The sequence below is a fragment of the Polypterus senegalus genome, chromosome 1 (genome assembly GCF_016835505.1).
Source record: "Polypterus senegalus isolate Bchr_013 chromosome 1, ASM1683550v1, whole genome shotgun sequence".
Taxonomy (NCBI): Eukaryota; Metazoa; Chordata; class Cladistia; order Polypteriformes; family Polypteridae; genus Polypterus; species Polypterus senegalus.
This window is the reverse complement of record NC_053154.1, coordinates 41,484,759-41,506,890: the sequence shown is the minus strand read 5'-3', so window position 1 is coordinate 41,506,890 and position 22,132 is coordinate 41,484,759. Positions and strand designations below refer to the sequence as shown.

General features: G+C 39.5%; 1 protein-coding gene across 4 annotated transcripts in view; it reads left to right on the top strand.

Moving 5' to 3' along the window:
- chl1b (cell adhesion molecule L1-like b) overlaps positions 1–22,132 on the top strand; it is a 150,906-nt gene that overhangs the window by 1,050 nt on the left and 127,724 nt on the right. For 2 of the 4 annotated variants that reach the window (XM_039747876.1, XM_039747867.1), the window contains exon 1: positions 4,900–5,003. The exons of the other annotated variants lie outside the window; for them this stretch is intronic. The gene's annotated coding sequence lies outside the window, so the exon portion shown is untranslated. Of the gene's footprint in view, positions 1–4,899; positions 5,004–22,132 lie in introns of those variants that run through there. 4 annotated transcript variants of the gene reach the window in all.

Below are 22,132 nucleotides of genomic sequence, written 5' to 3'. Positions count from 1 at the left end.
GAATTGCTTCTTCCTTGTAAACCGGCCAGCATTGCACCCCTAACTCTGACATTTGGCCATTGTAATCGTCCAACAATCTTTAGTAGCTTGTTTTAATTAAGCCACACTTTATTGATGGAATACATTAATGTCTTCATGCCAGCAAACTGACTTTAAGAAATGACTAGTCCAAGCTTAAGAGTAAATTTTTAGTGAAAGGGCATCTATAGCCATCTTTAAATATTTCCTGGCACCACATGTTTCAATTGCATACTGCACAGTGATGCTTAGAAGCTGTGATGATGGCAGTGACATTCACCAAAGACCTTTTGAGAAGATTTACAGGCAGCTCCCCGGAGCCAACACTGGATGGGATGTCAGTTCATTACAGTGCAAACTCATACCCTCACAGGTCAACCATGCAGAATATGTTTTGGAAATGGACAGCATGGTGGCCCAGTGGCAGTGCTAATGCCTTGCGACAAGGGGGATCACATCTCAGGTGCACCCTATGTGGAGTTTGCATGTTCTCTAAGTGCTCCAGTTTCCTCTCAGAGTGGCTTTGCCAAATTGGCCCTGGTGTGTGTTATGCCTTATGGATTAGGATTGTCCTTGCTTACTGGGATAGGCTCAAGCTTTCCAGTGACCCTGCTTAGAATAAGCGGGTTTGGAAAAAGGATGGATGGATGTTTTGGAAACTTAGTAAAAATCTATGAGGAAATGGGAGAGTAAACAAACTCAAAGCAGACTGTGACTGGGCTGGGCTTTGAATCCAGATTTCTGAGACAGTGACAGTGAAGCGCTACTACTACAACTGTACCACCTGTGATAACATTTGAACAGTTCATTTAAAATGAATACTTTTGGACAACATGGTACAATACCCATCTTTCCCTCCCAGTCAGCAACTAGGTCTAGTGTTCATGTTTTCCCTGTAACCATGTCGTTGTGCTACGGTGAATCTAATTTTCTTTTGCATCTCAAATACACACTTATTGTGTTAACCAGTGACTCTAAAGTGGTCTATTGTTGGGGTTTGATTGATACCTTGTCCAGATTTAACTCCTGCTGGAATAAAAAATAATGAATATTTTTAATAATGGAGGCAAAGTAGAGATGTATAGGATTGGTTGTGTCAGTACAAGCTACAACATAATTAGTGACTGGATTATATAGACTTTCAGGCTGACTTTGTGTGAGCTCGCTAATTCTTCAAGGGGGCTACCATTCTGTATTGTGTAAGATTACTGAGAAATTCAATGGTTTTGTCATTTAAAGCAGCAGCTCTAAGCCATGATCACAGTGGACCCCTGGGACTGACGGGTTTTATTCTAGCCAGTTTGACAAGCTAATTTCTCAATTCTTTTTATTTAATTTATGCACTGAGTTTGTGTGGTGTTTGTTTTAATTTATTTCATGCCTTCATTTTCTGTTCTCCATGCATCTCATTAATATAACTCTCAACAGACTACAAATATTCTCAAAAAAAAATTCCAATCACTGCATAAGTTCACCATTGCAAAAAGTAGGTTTATCAGAAGTGATGAGCGAACTCCATGGTGTTTGCTTTGCCTCAAGTTCGGAAAAATCACAGAAGTGTTTGTGAATATCACCAAATTTGGCGAAATGCATTGAAGTCAATGGGGAAAGACTAACTGAACTAGATTTGATTGGATTATAATGGTGCAATCATCTGTGTCCCAGAGGGTTAGGGAAACATCTGCCAACTATACTGGACTGATTATTGTGGCCAAAATGGTGACCTGAGCAGAGCCAAAGACTGGACCACCATGCCTCTGTGAGATCAAAGAGGAAATAACACAGTCAGAGATGCACAGTTATATATTTCATCAAAACAAAGCAGAAATGGCGAAATTGTAGTCAAAAGTCAGAAAATATGTGTAGGTCTTTTAAAGGCATAAAATTCAAAGTGGCGTGTCATGATTGAAGTTGCTGTCTCGCTCTGTTTTTTGAAGTTGTGCTGAAGGCTCTCCAAACTGTCTGTGCTGATGCTTTGCACTTTTTCTTCCATCAAAAAGATAGCAACATCTTGTAAATAGCAATAAATCTTTTGCTATTATTATTATTATTATTATTTCATAGAGTCTCCTGGATTGGGGGGGGGTCAGAGTCCTTCAAGTTTTTTTATTTTTTATTTCCATGCAGCTAATTATGTATGCACAGGGCACGCGCCTCCTTCTCTAATAAAGACATGGAACTTGAACATTGACCTGAACTTTGACCCGCTACAAGCAGAGATGCCTTGTTATATATGTTGCACGCGGACGTAGCCAATTCGCTGCGAATAAAGCTTTCCCGAAATTCGCTGATCAACACTTGTTGGCAGTTGCTTGACTACAGAGTTCATAGCTGTTTGAAAGCTTGCTTGATGATTTGTTATGTGGCTGATTTCACTATGTTTTTGTGGGACTTAACAATTTAACTATCTCGCCATCAATTTACTGTGGAGGAGCCTCCATATACTCAATATGGATACAATTGTACAATGCAGTTCATTTTGCCAATTAATATTAGCTTTATTAATACACAGAATTATTCTGAGTGCTGAATTTGTGTATTGCTAGACTGCCCAAATATTGGATGTTAACACTGGGATTATTCCAGAGGAATTTTTTAACATTAAAGGAATAGTTCATCCATATTCCATCCCATTGAATCCTAACACAGGGTCACGGGGGTTTGCTGGAGCCAATCCCAGCCAACACAGGGCACAAGGCAGGAACCAATCCCAGGCAGGGCACCAACCCACTGCAGGACACACACTAGGGACAATTTAGAATCACCAGTCCACCTAACCTGCATGTCTTTGGACTGTGGGAGGGTAACCCACGCAGACACACGAGGAGAACATGCAAACTCCACGCAGGGAGGACCCGAGAAGTGAACCTGGGTCTCATAACTGTGAGGCAGCAGCACTACCACTGCGCCACCGTGCCACCCATACTTCATCCAAACATGATATTTTTTTATTTATTACTTATCCCATGTAGTTTGTAGTGATGGCCAAGTAAAAGTTTTAATCTCGTGTTTTTGTAGAGAATCGACATAACAAAGAATCTAAAAGAACTGGAGCCAATGGTAACCAGTGCTGGACAACAGGAAACAATTTCAGAATTGTCCATGAAAAATCTCTTGTTACTTGTGTTTGCATAATCCTCACATCAAGCCATCCAGGTGCATGCTCACAATGAGCAAGACACATGTACTACTTACTAAAATGTGATTAAATAAATAACTCTGGAGAATGTAAGTTGTCCACAAACAGGAAGCCCGTCACAAGGGGTTGTGTTGAACTGAAGCCCTGCCTCTCCCCGTCCTTCACTGGTTAAGAGCCCTGTCTTCAATTCAAAAATCTTATCTGTGGACTACCTCTTTTTCCAGATTTATTTATTAAATAATATTTTAGTAAGAAATACATGTGTTTTATATGTTGGGTGCATATATCTGGATGACTTAATGTGTGGATTATGTGACATGAGTAACAACAGTTTTCTAATAGACATTTTTAATAGTGTTTGCTATTGTGTAGTGTTGGTCACCATTAGCTCCTGTTCTATCAGAGCCTGTTTTATGTCTGTTCTACATGGAAATACACCTTTAAAAAATTTTCTTAGCCATCAGTACATGAGCGAAGTGGTGATTCTGAGGCCAGCAATCAGAAGGTAAATGCCAGAAGTGACTCTACTCCGCTGGGCCCTTGAACAAGGCCCCTTAACCTGCAGTTGCCTTGTCCTGGGTATGACGTCAAACTGTAAGCAGGTCCTCCAACTTGCCAGGAAAGCTTGGGACATGTTGGTAGGATTGGCACTCCAGCCACTGTAAAAGAGTCTTTACACTGTTCCAGTGTGACGTCACCCATTGCACAGCTGCTCTCAAGTCCCAATCTAGGTGTGTTTGTTGTGTGGTGGGTGTGACAACGCGCTATAAAATCAGTGCATGCTCCTAGCCTCTGTACCAATTACATGGGATAAATAACATATTACAAATGTCATTCTTGGGTGGTTAATTCCTTTAAATTGTATGTTAGGTTAGTGGCTAGCTACATGAGTGTAATCGATGGACTGGAGGCCTATCCAGAATTTGGAATTATCAATAAACCTAAGCTTCCCATCTTAGGAGATGTTGGAGGAAAACCCAGACATACACAAGGAAAACATGCAAAATCCACATGTGCAACCAAGGAAACTGAATTGTTGAGATGGTAGTACTACCATGCTGCCCAATAATCTTTTCATTTGGCTAGAATTAGCCTTCCAGATTCAATTTAGTATGACTGGGCCAGTGTGGCCTGACTGGCATCCTGTGTAGGACGGATTTCTTCATTTGTTTCCACTGCTTCTGGGATAGACTCAATCCCAACCCCCATATCATTCTGTATTGGACTAGGCAGGGTCAGTAAATGGCAGGGATAATCAACTTCACATTTCTCATTTCTTTTAGGCATCCCTACCAAGAGCAAGGGCCTCCTTTGTAAAACATGCAAGCATTTTTAAATACCCAGAACCCATATGGCTCATTATTTATGGTGCATTAAGAGAGTAAAGAAACAGGCATCAAGTGAAAGATTAAAGTGACTTGTAATTGCACATTTATTTGAAATGCAAAGCTGCAACAGAAAAGGTTCCCAGGACTAAGAAACAATAGCGAAAACCTACAATGTGGACATTCTGTGTTCAAATGGCAGCATGTTGACTCTGTGATTCTTCACACGGCCTGTTCTCTTTCTTTTACTTTGATGTTTTCTTGTTTTTTGAAACCTGAGAAACAGAGTTGGAATAATGAGCTTATAATGTCTTTCTGCCAGTGCGTTGATGATCTCTTGTCTGTTTAAAAATACAGGTAGTACGAGTCTGGGTGGTTGCTTTCACTCGACGTGTATGCTCGAGTCATACCAGACTAGACAGTACAAGCAGGAGGCTTTGGAGGTTCATTCTTGTTACTTTTTCAGTCATTCAAAGAGACAACTGATAAGCAACAGTGTGAGTCCTGGTGAACCTAATGTGGTAAGGCATCCCCTCAAGACTAAGGGGTCTGATTTTATTCTGGTTTTTAGATGCCTTTCTAAATGATCGTACCGAAATATACCTCATTTCATTAAGTAATTACACAATGTGAAACTGTGCCTTTTTAAGTTTGTGGTAATTTTGTGTATGTGTTATGATTTTTAGATATTATCATATTGTGATTTTATATTGATTAATGGCATAATACAACATTCTCAAACCTGCTTGATCCAAGTCAGAGTTTGAACCTATCCCAGCAGTGTCATCCACAAGGCAGGAACCATCCTTGATTTGGTCTCCGGTGCATTGTTGGGCATAAACTGACTCTTACTGCTGAAATGTTTTCATGAATTGAAGGTTGTCATCATGCATTCTTTTTAAGACAGACAGCAAGGAGCTGCATTACAATTAGAGATTAATCCTGTTACGTGAACAGCAGTAATCTGTGGCCCGAACATCTGAGCTGCTCCACTGCCTTTAGAATGCTGCGTGTTTAAGCTTGTTTCAGCAGGCAAAGAAAACTTCATATTTCTTATCTCTGACATGTATTATGGGATACACTATTCAAAATTAAATTATTATTTTTCTTCTCAATTTATGTAGAAAGTGTGATATTGATCATTAGCTAATTGTACCACACATATAGGGTGGTCCAGATCTAATTATACAATTTTCATTACGCTATAACTTATTAAGTTTATTACATAGAAAATCACCCAAAAAATCCCAGACCATCGAGAAGTGTGCGAACTGACAACATGAAGAATTGTGTTCACGCCAAACTGGAATCGTGCCTACATAAATCAAAGTCATCCAGACCATCTGGATCTGCATAATTAGATCTGGACCACCCTGTATATGTAGTATGCATGAATTTTACTACCTGCAATATTCAATTTAAGTGTGTACATAAAGTTATATTCTACCCCATGTAAACAATTTATTATAGGCTTTGCCGCATACCCTTCATGCTGTTTGTGCCAGTCTGAAACAGTAGGCACTTTTCTCCACATATTTTGGGAATGTCCCATCATAGCTGCCTTTTGGTCTAGTGTTGCCTCTTTTATGTCTTCTGTCCTTGTCTTATATAAAAACATCTAGGCGTGGAAGTGTGTGTGTCTGTCCGGCCCAGAAGTGATAGGTGAAGTTGGGGTAAGGGCCCCACCTCTAGGGATACACAAGCGGGCCAGTCGGCCAGTAAAACGAAACCTCCGAAGAAAGAGTCATTCTCTTAGTGGCTAATATAGAAGCGAGGCGAGCACATCAGCCTGGGCTTTCTTGGTGTTAAATCTATTTTAATAATGTGCTGGAAATTCACAGACTCTCTATGATTCTTGGCTTTCAAAGTCTCTGTTCTTAATTTAACCCTATTGGAGCTAACAGTAGTAATGACTAATGAGGAATCCAGCATTAACACTAGCAAGTGTCAGCACTGGGTGAAAATTGTTTGAGTAGTCGACACTAATCATGAAAGTACTTCTAGGAATCTAGGGACCAGTTGGCTTCTCTGTCTCCCTCACTTGTCAGTTTAAACATCTCGTGCTTTGAAGGGACTTTATACTAATTAATAGCATAATGCAACATTCTCCAACGTGCCCAATCCGAGTCAGAGTTGTGGGAGGCCTAAGCCTATCCCATCTGTATCAAGCACAAGATAGGAAGCATCCCTGGACTGCTCTCCAGTTCATCATAGAACATTAAAAAGTTACACTGTTGCTGCCACCCAGCTCTTGAACACTGGTTTGAAATCCTAGCCTAATCACGGTCCGTGTTTTGTCTACTATTCACACGCACTAAAGATGTGCTTGTTGGGTTAATTGGAGGCTTTAAATTGGCCTGGTGAGAATGGATTGGTCCTGTGGTGCATTGACCTCCGTGGTTGGTTCTTGTCTTGCTCCTGGCTCCTGTCTATCCTAAAATGGAATAAGCAGTTGGAAGTGTGAATGAATATTAGACTGGAACAGTAGTTAGTGCCACTGCCCTGCAGCTCCTGAATCCTGGAACCAAAACATGTACTGGTCACTGTCTGTATGAACATTGTCCCACTATTCATGGGCTTTTACCCCATTGTCCCCTGTCATCTTAAAGATTCTAGTTTATTGCAAACTCAAAAAACAGTGTGAGTGATTGTTGGTGTGTGAGTGTGCCAGACAGTGATCAGGCTAGGATTCTAACCCAGTCTTTTGGGGCTGTGTAGTAGCAGCAGAGCTAACCACTGTGACATCCCATATAATTATATTCTTTTTAAAATGTATCATACATAGTACTGTGTTCACACTTGTGTGTACAGTGAAATGAGTATTAATGGTGAACAGTAGTTAGGTGCAACAGAGACTGGTTTTGTGACTGATACTTGCGAGACTTGTTATGGGTTATGATGAAGATTAAGTCTGAAGAATACTCAGCTGCTTCATTGAATTACAACTTCAATGCATGTAAGAGACATTATTATGGCACACAACAGCAGCCTACTTATTTGGAGTGAGAGAATTGATAGCATTGATTTTTATTCAAAAAATGTGCTCTCCCTTCTAATTTTGCCAACCTTCTTGTCATGTCTTTTCTCGGCTCAACAGCATGTGGGTAGACAGCCTTTTTCCGTCTTGATGATTTATACACAGTAGGACTTCTAAACGTGACTTGCATAGTGAACAGAATTATTTATTTTCCAGTACTGCAAAAAATGAAATCTAAACAAGTGAAAAGTTTTGATAACAACTCATTAAAAATCTTACTTTACTTATTGGAAGATGTATAGACTTCTCAAGAAATTTCTATGTAACATTTATTTAGCTTATTTTAAGAAAACTGTTCAAGTAATTTTTGTTTACTTCATTGGCAGATTTGTTTGTCCAAATAAAAGCAAAACAACTTGCATTTTAAGGCTTTTTTCTTTAATTTTTTACAGTGAGGAAACAGTTCAGGCTCACATCACAAGCTAAAAGAATAAGAAAAAAATCCTGCAAAAGGGGAATATACAAATCATTTCAGATCAGACTAGATTAGATTAATTCAAATTGTATTTGATTCTTTATTTTTCCTTTTTGACAAATTAAGTGCTATTTACAGTATATCTGTTAAAAAGCTACAGTAGAACTGTGGCAAATAAAAGCCTAGTCTTAATGTAGTCATCATTACTAAAAAGTCCTACCTATAGCCACAAGAGAGGCACAAAATACATGAATGTTTTGGTATTTACATACCATATGATTTAAAAAATACCAAAAAGGATTATTTAGGTATTTAGGCTGTATAACCTCTGAAGTGATTGAGGTAGCATGGTGACACAGTGGTGAGTGCTTTAAGAAGGGAGAGGGTTAGGATAATTAAAACAATTACAAGGGAATCTGAAAGACAGTGACCCTGGAAAATATTAGAATATAATGTTATCAGTTTTTACTAGCCAGTTATTGATTTAGATAAACATTTTTTTTTACCAAAAGTAGCAACCAAGTCTTTACATTGTATTCCCCCCTGTTTTAGCCAGAATGGCTTGAGTTGTAGAGAGGTAATCCACACACTTGCAAGTCAACATTACATGTGTTTTTGTTTTGCTTAAATTGAAATGTTGTAGCCAAGTTCAGGGTTCCAGAAAAGAAAAGCAAGAAAATCTTCAAAGAGAGAAAAGATAGGGTGACAATTGGCCGTCCATTTTTTTCTCAAATAAAGTTCAGTTTGTTCAGTTTAATGTAAGTCCATTCTCCATATGTGGTGCAAGCAAACCAGCTCATAGGATGATTGCACCAGTTGTATTCTTTGAATGCTGACCACATCCTACAGTTCTTGTGATTTCTTCAATAAATTTCTCTGCGTAATTTTTTAACTTTGTACTTTCCTGGTAAACACCCATCTCATTTTACAGAATTTGATTTGCTTTAAAAGAATCTACTAAATAAAACTTATAATGAGGACTAAACATTTACAGATCATTACAATGCATCATTGAGTATACTCAGTTACTTTATTTGTGAGACACAAACACAGGCATCATCCTCTTGGGTTGAGTGTCCCAATTTATATAAAAGTGATCATCTTCTGCCACATGGAGCAAAAAGCCATTTAGCTTGGGAAGAATAAAATAATAATTGTATCACAAACCAGCTGTGCCAGTAGTTTGGAACTTTAGCTTATTTATGTTTAGCTTATTTCAGTGATTTCATCCAGGTTTCATACTCTATGACAATACTGGCAGTGATGCACAAATGCACATATTTCTTTGTGATTTAGTTTTCACGCATCCCTTTTATTTAATGGCTGTGGTATCTACACAACATTGTCGTAAGCACTTCATGCATTTCTGAAAATAGTAATAATAATGTTGCATAGTCAGTGCCAGGATTAAAATATCTTTTGTGGCTGATTTTATGGCTCTCTATCCTAGTTCTTCCCCACCCTGTTGCCAGGTTTAGGCTGAAGACAAGACAGATGTATATGTGGGATTTTGATATCTCTTAGATTTAAATAACAGTTATGAGTTTTCACTATTTTTTTCTAGTTGGGTATTGATATTACCACATGTATCATAATAGTAATGTGTAAATAAAGCCTGTAAGTTCAAATATATTTGCATATTTATTTATTTTTAAATTGAATACTCAATACCTTATTTTTTAGCTAATTTGACAGCCCTAGTAGGTTTTCTAATGCTTTGAAGGAGGTGTGGTTACATAGCCATTGTACCCAAATGGTTTTGTCTCATGGGGTATAACGTCTTTAGCGGCACCTCTGTTCACAGGTCTAATGATTAGGGGTTGACTCCCAGCTCAGTCACTGTCTACATTAAGTTTTCATATTTCTTCTTGTACTTTCTTGCAATTTCTCTGGTTGTTCTATTGTACTGCCACAACCCAGCAATGTTGTGTTAATTGGAAAAATCTGAATTGGCTCACTATAAATAAGTGTTCATATGCCGAATGACTGACCAGTGTCATGTTCAGAGGTGGTATTACGTTCAGATGTGGTATTTGTCTTGTGCTCATTATTGTTAGATTAGGCTCTCTCCTTCTCTCACACAAAGTCAAGAAAATGGACAGCTGGATATTTCTTCAGTAGGAAAGAATTACACCAATTGATAACTTGAATGTTTTGTGGCACAAATGAATCATTTAATAAACTTTATAAAATTTGGCAATTCGCAGCATCTGTTATCCCAGTATTGGATTCTTTTGTAAAGCAGACTTTGTTGTATTAGTAGTCAGGGGCAGGGCCATCCCAGAAGAGGCATGAACTTGAAATACTGTAAAAAGCCTTAAAAATAAGTGCTGAAGTGCTAGTAGCACATTATGAGTCATTGAAATAACAATATTATTTATGCAAAATATTAGGCTCATTCACCCATAATAATAAACATACTGTAATTCTCATGGTTGTCCCCTTTATACATCTATCCTCAGTTAATTTAACCCTAAATGTTATTTTTTGCTGACTTATGTACTGTAGCTATCAAACAGAATACTGACTGACATACATCTCTTTTATTGCTTATTAACACATTTTATGTAAGCTATAACAAAGTTAACAAAGTGTATTACTTTAAAAGAGGTACAATCTAACTCAACAAAGTAGCCATTACCCACCTACAGTACCTCATGTTAATCTTTCTTAAAATAAACACCTTTTTATACTCAACCATGGTACATTTATTTTCTCAATACACAGTTGCATTGTCAATTTAACTTAAAATGAACACGTTTTAATGTTCATGTACTGTATAGTATATGATGACTTTGCACACTATGCTGTTCAGAGAGGAGGCATAAGCACAAACAACAGTAAGAGTCCTTCCCCCAACTCGAAGGCACAGGGAAACAACCCTCTTGTCCAATGGGGAGAACCCCAACGTGCAGGCCTCAAGCCTGGTAGCCATAAGCAAGCCCCCCCCTGCCCAACGCCTCTCACCCATAGCAACTCCAGAGTGGAACAAAGTCCAGCCTCTCTCAAGAGAAATGGTTCCAGAGCCCAGATCATGCGTAGAGGTGAGCCTGACTATATCTAGCCAGTACCTTTCAACCTCTCGCACCAGTTCAGGCTCCTTCCTCGCCAGAGAGGTAACATTCCATGTCCCAAGAGCCAGTTTCGTCAACCGAGGGTCGGAAAGCCAGAGTTCCTGCCTTCGGCTACTGCCCATATCGCATTGCACCCGAGGCCTATGGCCTCTCTTGCAGGTGGTAGCCCCACAAGAGAGTGGAACCACGTTGCTCCTTTGGGCTGAGCCCGGCTGGGCCCTGTGGTCGAAGGTCCAGCCACCAGGTGCTTGCCAGCGAGCCCCTCCCCCAAGTACCCTTTCCCGGGCAAGGGAAACGCCGATCCTTGGTTTAACTCCATATGGGGTCTCAGGATCAAGTTAGTCTGGATCTTCACCTCAGACCTGTTTGCTCTGGGAAGCCCTACCAGGAGCATGTAGCTCCCGACAACATAGCTTCAAGGATCACTAGACCTCGCAAGCCCTTCTGCCACGGCAAGGCCTCGATCCAAGAAGGGCTCTGAGTTCTGTCCACTTGGGAAAATAGATTGGGGTGGGTTGTCACATATGCTGCTGTTTTTCAGAACTTTCTCTGCATTTTCTGTAGTATTCAGACTGGCAGAATCTCCTCCATTTAGACCCAGCAGGTAGTTTGCGTTAAGGAATGCCCTCATTCGTTACCAAAATGCTACAAGGGTTCAGACAGATCCCCACACTTTGTACAGTTAGAGAGAAAGTTACAGACTGTTGGGTGGTTTTGTGTGGCTGTGGTAGACGATTCATTTCAATTTCTTTTTGATAAACTGGCAAACCTGGCACCCACCCTATATCACAAAATATTTTTTTCATCTTTCTGAGATGACATGACTGTTAAACATTGGATTACATTTCAAATCAAATTAATGTAAATAACAACTATGCATCAGGGCCTGATTAACTACATGGGCAATCTGATGAATGTACAGGGGCACCAGGACCATGGGGTGGGTGGGGAAACCACCAAAAGACCTAAATGTGAACCATTGGAATCACATTTAACCATTTGTTGGTGGGATTCCAAGTAACAATTAAAATGAAATAAAAACTCTTTCAAAAAGCAAAAAAAAAAAGAAATAACTGAATTTTTGATGTGCAGTAAGTGCTGGCTGTTTAAACCACAGGTCTGCAAAGTCGGTCCTGGGGGTCCTTAGTGGCTGCAGATTTTTATTCCAACACAATATCTTAATAAGACATCTGTTATTGCTGTTGAAGCACTTATTGCTCAAGTGTCATTTTTAGTGTCCAGTTTTAGTTGTCTTGCCTGTTAAGACCCACCACTCTTGATTGCTTATTTTAGACTTGAACAACTGCATTTACTATTTTTAATTATTCTGTTTTAGCAATAAAATGCAAATAACTGCACATACTAAGGCCCTTCGGGACTGACTATACAGACCCCAGCTGTACACCATGTGCAAGCTCAGATTAAGAAACCTAAATGGAGAAAAAGAAAAAAAATAGAAAATGCAGCCAAAATATAGAATCGCTAGATTTTTTTCCACTGAAAGATGAACCATTGGGATATAACACCAGGCAGGGAAGAAGCTAACATCAGCTTGGCCAGCAGCAGGTCAGAGGGAGACGCTAACATTGTCATAATGTCAGATGGAGATGCACAACTACCCACAAGCAAGAGGCTAACACTAGTGAGTCCAATGATGATGATGGAGCCCAGCCCTAACATGATGAATGGCAGTAAAGCCTTACAACATTTAGACCTTGCATTATGGGGACAAGATGTGGAGCAAGAAGGGAATTAGCTGTTCAGCAAGGCTTTTCAGTTTAGAAAGAAGACATTTGGGCCCTTTGCCTATTTTTATGTTTATTGTTCAACACTGTTCAGATTTATAGATTACTAGCACTAGCATCCGGTTCTGCCCGGGTAAGTAGTTTTAAGGCCGGGGATATACATACCGTTACAACTGTGTGCCTGAGGACACATACTTGAGTGTATACTTTAAGTAAATCTGGAGGATTCTGCAAGGTGGTATTGCAAAACATCATCATCATCATGGTGAGAAAACAATGTCTGATTTTACTGTGCTGTGAGTTGAGGGAAAAAGATGTTAAAAATAAAATTTCTTTGCATTCTGATGCTGTTGTGAAGGTGTTAAAAAAAAAAGACAGCAACAGCAAAACAGATGGTATGTGAGACTGTGACGATGTGAGTTCTGGCTCCACACTCCCATTGCTGTTCGGGAGCCCTTCAACCCAACACCGTCAGTAATGTCACCAATGAGCTAGACAGTGAGACAATAACAACTGAGCAAGGGATGGTATGAAAAGGTGCAAAAGTGCTTTTATTAAAAATCAAATCAACAATCAAAAAAACAAAGTGTCCAATAAAGTGCAGTGCTTTCAAAGTTCTATAAATAAATAATCCTTAAGAAAATGTGGAGGTTAAAACCAATAAATAGAAAAATCTTCTTAAAACAACGAGGTTAAAACGTTCAACAGAAAACAGTCTTTAAAATCATTAGCAAGCCCGGTGTCTTTCACTCCAGCGTCTCTCTTGCTACACCCATCTGAGCCTCGCAACAAGTGAGACGCTCTCTCTGCAGCTGACCTTCACAATATCTGCTTCTCCTGCTACTGTCAGTCGCCTTACCGATCCTTGGCTCTGGTCGGCTCCCCCTGATAGTGACATAGGAATTCCTCTGCGACCAAGGCTCTCATGCAGGGAATACCACATCCCAAGTCCTGACTCCCGCTACCTTCTGCGGAGAGTCACTCCCGTCCTGCAAAACAAAATCTGCGGGAGCGACCACAACCACTACTTCTCCCAGGTGTTGGCCAAACACCTAGGCTGCCTTCAGCTGCCTGCGAGCGCTTGCCCGCTTCCTGCCTCACCGACTTGCTCTGTCTCTCCTCACTGCTTGCTGCCGCCAACCTCCGTTTCCTTTTCTTTCTCTGATCTTTCCTTTTTTCCATCCGACTCGCGCTTCTTTTTATATAGCGAGGGGCCATAGCAGCTGCAGCACATTAGCCATGGGAACAATCACGGATGTGGGCAGTCCCTCACCTGTGCACTCGGTGAGAGACGCCCACACCGCAGATCGCTCTGCGGCTTGCTACAACCACTACACCCCCTCACAAAGCTGCCTCGAGTGCGGTGATTATTTATTTAAAAAAACTGGCCTTTGCACAGCGAACTGTGGACCCACAACACCACAGTTACCTTTAAATGCATTGTGTTATTATGATGGGGAATATGCGACACTTGTATTGCCTGTGCGAGAAATGGATGAAGAAAAGTTAATTTGCATGTCAGCATTCAATTTTGATGACTTGCTTCACATGTTTGCGTCAAACCATTCATCAAATATCAAAACACGCAGATTGGTCGTGTTGCAGCTGTAAACCTGCTGTCACATGTTGGTAGTAAACAACGATGCTGACGTCATGTACCAATACGTGAACACACACGTCACCTATTTTTTTGCTGGTACTGCAAATTGACCGCGCGTTACGTTAATTTCTGACAAAGTGCTCAGAAGACGTGTCAAAACAATGCTGGGAATGATTGGGAGCCATGATGTGTGCACATAAGCATTCTGAGTTTGGAGCATAAACTAAACTAAGGCTTATCTATCTAACTATCTAGCTTCTTAAAGTGAACTGTCCCCAAGAACATTTCCCAGATTTTGAGCTCAGAATTAAATTATATTAAAGACACTGTCATTAAAACTCACAGTAGTAAAAAAAGGAACCCATTCTTTCCCCCCAAGCTCCTGCAGGGTCAGTCAAAATTTTGGCTCTCAAAGTAGTCTGTTGTCTTGTCCCCATAAAGTGGGATATGTGTACCAAATTTTACTGAGATTGGACCAAGGAAGAAAAAACACACACATCCACATTGAGCTTTGTATGTTAGATGCTGCTTTTATGCAGATCACTAATGCCTTATCCTGCTGATTTACTATAAGAATTGAATACCGAGGTAGTTAAAGTTCTTTTTCTATTAAATGTCCCTGTTGGTTGCTGTATTTTTTATACAGATTTTATTCCCCTGCCTAAATATGTGTCATGCCTTATTTTAGTTTGATTGTTTCACTATTTGGGAAAAAAATGAATATGGCTAGTTCAAAACTTTAATAGTAAAACACACTAATTTGAAAGAACATACATTTAAGCTCTGGTTGTCAAAATGTTGTGTATGTTGGAAAGAATCGCAAGTTTATAATTCACAGCTCATTAACTATTCTGATTGATTGCATAGATTTTAAGAGGAAGCTGCTCCTATTGGAATGTAAGGAAATGGCCCCAAGTGTCTGTCTTTTGGAGATGTGTTTGCTTTTAATACTGGCTTATTAAATTGTTATTGGTGCATAATTTATTGCATTTGATTTGTCACTATGTGTGTGTTAGGGGATTGGCCAACCAGAGGTGTTGCTGCACAGGAGCAACACAGAGTTGTAATAAACTAACACAAGAATGTGTAAACAACTGTAGGTGCTACCGAAGAAGGATAGGCATCCTGGCTGGGGTGGAGGAGGATTTCTTGCTCAGCCAGGGGGCCATAATGGATGGACTGGGCAAACATGCATGCCGGGAGCAGTTCATTCCTCCTTACGATAGGTGGCAGTGTTCCTCAGGGTTGAATCCAATAAGGACACCTGCAAGGAGGCATAGGAATTGGATTCCAAAAACGCAGCTCTGTCTTTAGGACTTTGGGTACAGCTAGAGGATCCTGCCGGCTTTGGGTATGGGGGCTGTCCTGGTTTGTGCATGACCTGGAAGTGAATAACCTGGGGGTGACACCAGAAGCAGTTCCTACGTCTAGTTCAAAAGGAAGCCTACAGACTCATTTTGGATAGTCGGAGTTGGGAGGCAGCGGGTGACACTGTGCTGGAGGAGAATATTTTGTAATTGTGCAGTGAGGCTGGTGCTTGTGTAGAAAAGTGTTGGTGAAAAATAACTTTTAATTTGATCCTGGACTTGTGTTGGGTGACACTGTGTCTGCAGCCAGGGGCTCAGTGGTGGCCCCTTGTGGTTACACTATTAAGCAATCTTAATTAAAAAAACAAGACATTGAATATTGTTAATTTATTGTGTCAATTTATGCTATATTCATACTATTTCAGTTTTGTTAAAAAATACAGACATTAGTCTCCATTTTTACCTTTCATTATCACTACCCCAACAGTTTCAGCTCCCAAAAAGAGAGACTTTTCAAAATGCTCTCCAGAGCTTTATACTTCTGAAAACCCTGGCTCAGTGTTATAATGTGGACAGGGATAAACATAGACTTGTGAAAATGAAGACTCCAATCCCTCTCTGATTGTTCATGCTTATTACATAGAACTTTCCTTTATTCATTACAACGTCTCATTCTCTGATTGGTCACCTTTCACAGAAGAAAACCATAATCCAACATAGCATACCAAGAAGAGCTGCTTCCATGGAGCTTGTTCTGTTGCGTACCTGTAAACATCTAAATTGCATTTTGTAGTTTTAATGCTGCATATTTGCACACATTGCAAAATATTTACTGATCGTGGCAGTCGTGGCTGGCTGCATTATTATCCCTTCAAGGATTTTTCTGCTGATGCATGCATATCCAGTTTAGGCAAATGTCTGTGTCATATGGCTTTTCAGTCATGTTAGTGTGGACAGAGATACTATGAAAATGCTATTGTGGAAGAAGATCATTTTTTTCTTAAAAACAGTTTTTTAATGAAAACACAGCAGTAGTGGATGTAGCTTTAGTAAGGTGGTAGTGCTGCTTAAAGAATGTTCAAATAAACCACATCCAGTGTAACTGACTGGCATTAAACCAGCCACAGTGAACTGCAGTAGATTTGACAAAGCTGTTTTTTTCCCAATTACTAAACAAATCTACATGACACCTGTTGACATAACTGGCTTGAGTTATTTCTACATTTTATTTTTTTAGTATTTATTAGAATCACCGCAGATTATTTTTGAAATTTTATATCCCTAATTGTCTTAACTGACAGGGCAGCGATCTCTCCTATTAAATCTTCCTTTTCCTAATGGTCTTTTTATTGGATATCATTGCCAATCTACTCAATCTCTCTTCAAATATACTTGTTCTCAAAAAATTGTAAACACAGAAGAACCTTTTAGTTGAAGACTCATGAAAATAAAAGTGTCCCAGTGCAATCTAACCATTAAACATCATAGTTTATCCTGCACAGAGCAAATGATGTAAGCGTGTGACAAAATTGCCAATGAATTTATAAGAGTTCCCACACTGGACTAGGCACTAATCAAATGAAATTAAAATATGAAATTTTATATTTTGAGAAAAATGAATAGGGTTTAATGACACACATTAGTGTATACCTTTTTAAAATATAAATTAATGTAATGAACATAAGAAGATTGCAAACAAGGTGAGAATATTTACTCCATCATGCTCATTTTGTTAACTAATTCCTAACATGTCCTAATATTGAATCCAGTTCATTTTTAAAAGTCGTCAGTGTTTTAACTTTATCCACATAACGTAAAAGTTATTTTGGTTTCCTACAATGCTTTGTGCAAAGAGGTGCTCTTTACTCTTCTCGCAGTCTACTTTGCTTTACCTCAAGTATTTCATCAAAAGAATTCAGAAAGATGAACTTAATCAATTTCTTCGAAAAACCTGAAGACTACCACAAGTTCCTCATGTAGTCGTTTCTGATTTCGTCTGAAAAGGGTTTAATTCCTGAGCCTGTCAGAGTGCTGGGACCCACTTCTCTGTGCAGCTTCTAGTGCTGCCATGTCTTTGTGATAGTGTGGTGACCAGAACTACACACAATACTTAAGATACAATCCAACTGGTCCATTATCCAATGTGAGCAACATACTGGATCTTCATGGTACTGCTGACCTTACAAGTAAAAAGCGGCAAATAAGTTGTTAAGTTCAGTCTTGCCAGATATCAACCCAACAAAACATGTAGCCAGATGACAATAAAGGAGAGAATAGCAAAAACGGCAATTTGTAGCAAATTGGATCCATTTAATTCATGTTTTTAGTGTCTTTCCCCAAAGTGTGAGACCCAAAGCAGTCATACCTGCTTTAAACTCATTCACACTGATGCCAAGGGCACACAGATGACAGCCCACTAGCAACAGACTTACCTGATAAAGTGCTGGTGATGGATGCTTTGAAATGTTCTTTTACCCAAGGTTGTAGGAAGCAAAAGCTACAGTGCCTCCCTTGGGGACATCATTAAAGACATAAATTTTTAAATTGAATTTTAATAATAGTCAGAAAAGATGCAGGAAATACTCTGCAAATTGCAAGCCTAGTCGGCAAAACAATTCTTCTTCTTTCGGCTGCTCCCGTTAGGAGTTAGCTGACTAGCTCTGCATCACTTTATTAGTAAAAGTTCATAACTTTGACCAAAATGGTTCTGGTAACAGCTTAATAGTCATCCACACCTATACCAAAGTATAGTGAACATAATGTAGGGATCACGTTTACATTAGCAAAAGCTTGTGAAAAGGACCAGGGGCCTCATGCATAACGCCATGCGCAGAATTCGCACTATAACATAGCGTAAGCACAAAAGCCAAAATGTGCATACGCACAGAAAAATCCAGATGCAGGAATCTGTGCGTACTCCACTTCCACGTTGTTCCTCTACATAAATCCCAGTCAGTGTGAAAAGTAACGCACGTGCACCAGCCTTCTGTCCCGCCCCAATTCCTCCCAGAATTACACCTCTTTGAATATACAAATCAATATAAATAGCCCTTAAGCTCAGCCTTCTGTGAAAAGACAATGGGAAAAGCATGGGGAAAATATAAGAATTTTAGCGAATACCAAGTGGAGGCAAAGGAAAAACATACTATTTGTTCAAATAAACCGTGGTATAATCAACAAAAGGAAGTTGATCGATTGACATAGCGTGTTGGAGAAACTTGAAAGGTCAAGTTCACAAAGTCTCACAGTACCCGAAATAAAAAAGAAGTTGTCAGATATCAAAGTCGCCGTGAAAAGGCGAGTTGTGGCCCACTGTCTGTGTGTCATATGAAAACTTATTAAGGTACAGAGAATAAAAAAAGGCACACTGTGGGGAAAAAGCACGAAATGTCCACTTTAATCTCGACATTTCCACTTTAATCACGTAGTTTATTTTGTCATTAAAGTAGAACATCATAAACTTCATCTTAAAATCGTTTAATTAACCAGTTTCTCAAATCACATTGTAATTAAAGTAGCACGTTAAATGCTTTGTTTTGTATGTGATCTTCTATGTGCTCTATGTGTGTGAATCACTACTTGCTTCTTAAACCGGCTCTCTTCCTCCAACTGGACACAGAAACCATTACATTCGTGATATTACAGCTCTCTGAATAACTAAAATACTGAGATGTACACGTGATATAATTTTCATGATGATAGGAGTTAAAGCACGTTATTAAACATGGGTTTCACAACGCAGTGATTGTGTGCGACCTTCAATGAAATAATTTATTGCAGAAGTACTTATGGGCGGCTCTAGGCTTGTGGTGGCACTGGGCAGAGGAAGAATCGGTGGCTCCTTCGCCCGCCAATGTCAGTAAGGTAGCTTATGCACGGTGGATGACCACGTCCGCTGCAGACACTGCATAGCCACCTCGTGCTCATGACACAAGCATTTAACTTTTGCCGAAATTTGCTGCTGCGTTTTTAGCTGTGTTGTTATTTTCTCTTTCTGTTTTATATTCAATATATATTGGTGTGGCGTCCCTGTGTAGGTGCACAGTTTGCACATGTCTAAGGCCGCCCCTGCAGTATTGTCTCTTTCAAACGTAGGCCTACTAACCTGAAATTCCTGTCCTTCCTTTTCTTTCTCCAAGTAACTGATCGCCACACAATCAGCTCTGTAATAGACGTTAAGCCATCTGTAAGCTTATAACGTCGATTCTTCAAAACTTTTAAGGAACATTGAAATATCTTTGTAGTACATGTTTAATTATTCTATCCTTCACGCCAGTCCCAGTGAAGCATACAGTGTGAGGCAGGAAAAATCGTGAGCGGAGCGCCAGATCCTTGCTAGCGTAGCAACACTGTGTCCTTTAATTTTTAACAATATACAGTAGATTATTTAAATGAAGTTAAAGTTTTATCTGTATAATATAATAAACATATTTTGCTGTATTTCATCTTAAAAATGATATCGTCATCATATGTAAATACGCGCTTTATAAAGTGGCTCAGGTTGTGCAATATTATAACTGTAGTGCAAGTTTACAGTGAGGTACAGTGATTGTACTTATAATTACAAACAGTTTTAAAAGGAGCACTTGATGAACTGATTGAGTGCGTTTAGAGCTCTTGGGATGAAACTCTTTCTGAACCAAGAGGTCCGTACAGGAAAGGTTTGAAACTGCTGGGAAAATTTGAATACAAATACTTTAGGTTAATTTACCCAAAACCAAAATGTATCACATGATGAAGATTAGTTAAACAATCAAGTGGACAAAAAACCAAGATACAGTAGCAGCCACTCATGCTGCTTTTATTGTTTATGATCAAGAGATGATGAAATTAAGAACAGAAAACCTAAGACTGAGCTGTTAAAGAGACAGATGTTCATTACTAAATCATCAAAACAAATCTGAGCCTCAAAACTGAACAAGGTGGTTACAAATGTAGTCAAGAAAACAAATTAAAAGATTAGTTAGTTAAGAACTTAATCTTACTAAAACAACAGTGGTTTGCTAAAGGATTTTCCAAATATTTGACACACTCCACACCACCTCCTTGAATTATTTACCCAAGATTATATATATTATATATTATCAAAATATTATATATTATATTATATCTCTCTCTCTTTCTCTCTCTCCCAATCTCTCTCTCTCTATATATATATATATTTTATATATATATTTATATATAATATATATACATATATAGGCCACTGACATTTTTCCCTTCTCATCTGTTTTTTCACTAGTTTTGCATTTGGCTACGGTCAGTGTCACTACTGGTAGCATGAGGCGATACCAGGACCCTACAGAAGTTGCACATGTCGATAGGCAGTTACTCTAGGAGAGCCGGACAGGGCCGTAGAAGGTCCTTAAACCCTCAGCAGGATTGGTATCTTCTCCTTTGGGCAAGGAGGAACATGATGAGCACTGCAGTAGCCCTATAAAATAACCTCCATGTGACAGATGTAAAAGAGTCTGGAGAAGTCGTGGAGAACGTTATGCTGCCTGTAACATCATTCAGCATGACTCGTTGGTGGTGGGTCAGTGATGGTCTGGGGAGGCATATCCATGGAGGGACACACAGACTTTTACAGGCTAGACAACAGCAGCTTGACTCCTATTAGGTATCAGGATGAAATCCTTGGACCCATTGTCAGACCCTATGCTGGTGCAGTGGGTCCTGAGTTAATCCTGGTGCACAACAATGCCTGGCCTAATTTGGTGAGAGTATGCAGGCCGTTCCTGGAGGATGAAGGAATTGATGCCATTGATTGGCCTCCACACTCGCCTGACCTAAATCCAATAGAACACCTCTGGGACGTTATGTTTCATTCCATCCGACGCCGCCAGGTTGCACCTCAGATTGTCCAGGAACTCAGCGATGCCCTGGTCCAGATCTGGGAAGAGATCCCCCAGGTCACCATCCGTCATCTCATTAGCAGCATACCCCAACGTTGTCAGGCAGGCATACAAGCTCGTGGGGGCCATACAAACTACTGAGTATGATTTGGTCTTGCTGCAATGAAATTTTGGCATAATGAACTAGCCTGCTGCATCATTTTTTCACTTTAATTTTTGCAGTGTTTTTGAATTCAGCCCTTAGTAGGTTGATAATTTTCATTTCCATCAAATGATGTGGCATCCTTTCATTCCTAACACATTACCCAGTCCATATCCGTTAATTTGAACCTATCCACTCTCCCTTAATTGCCCTTAATTTGAACCTATGTGTGTCAACTTGTGTGTATATTATCAGCCCCAAAATTCAAGGGTATGTAAATGTTTGATCAGGCCCATTTGGGTGATTTCAGTTATCATTATGATTTAAAAAAGGCACACACATTTATGTGATAATAAATTGCCTTGCCAGGATGCACTCCCTAATTTAAAGGAAAGCTTTCTGCATAATCACTTATATTTTCCAAACAATAACCAATATTTCATAAATTCTGCCAGGGTATGTAAACTTGTGAGCA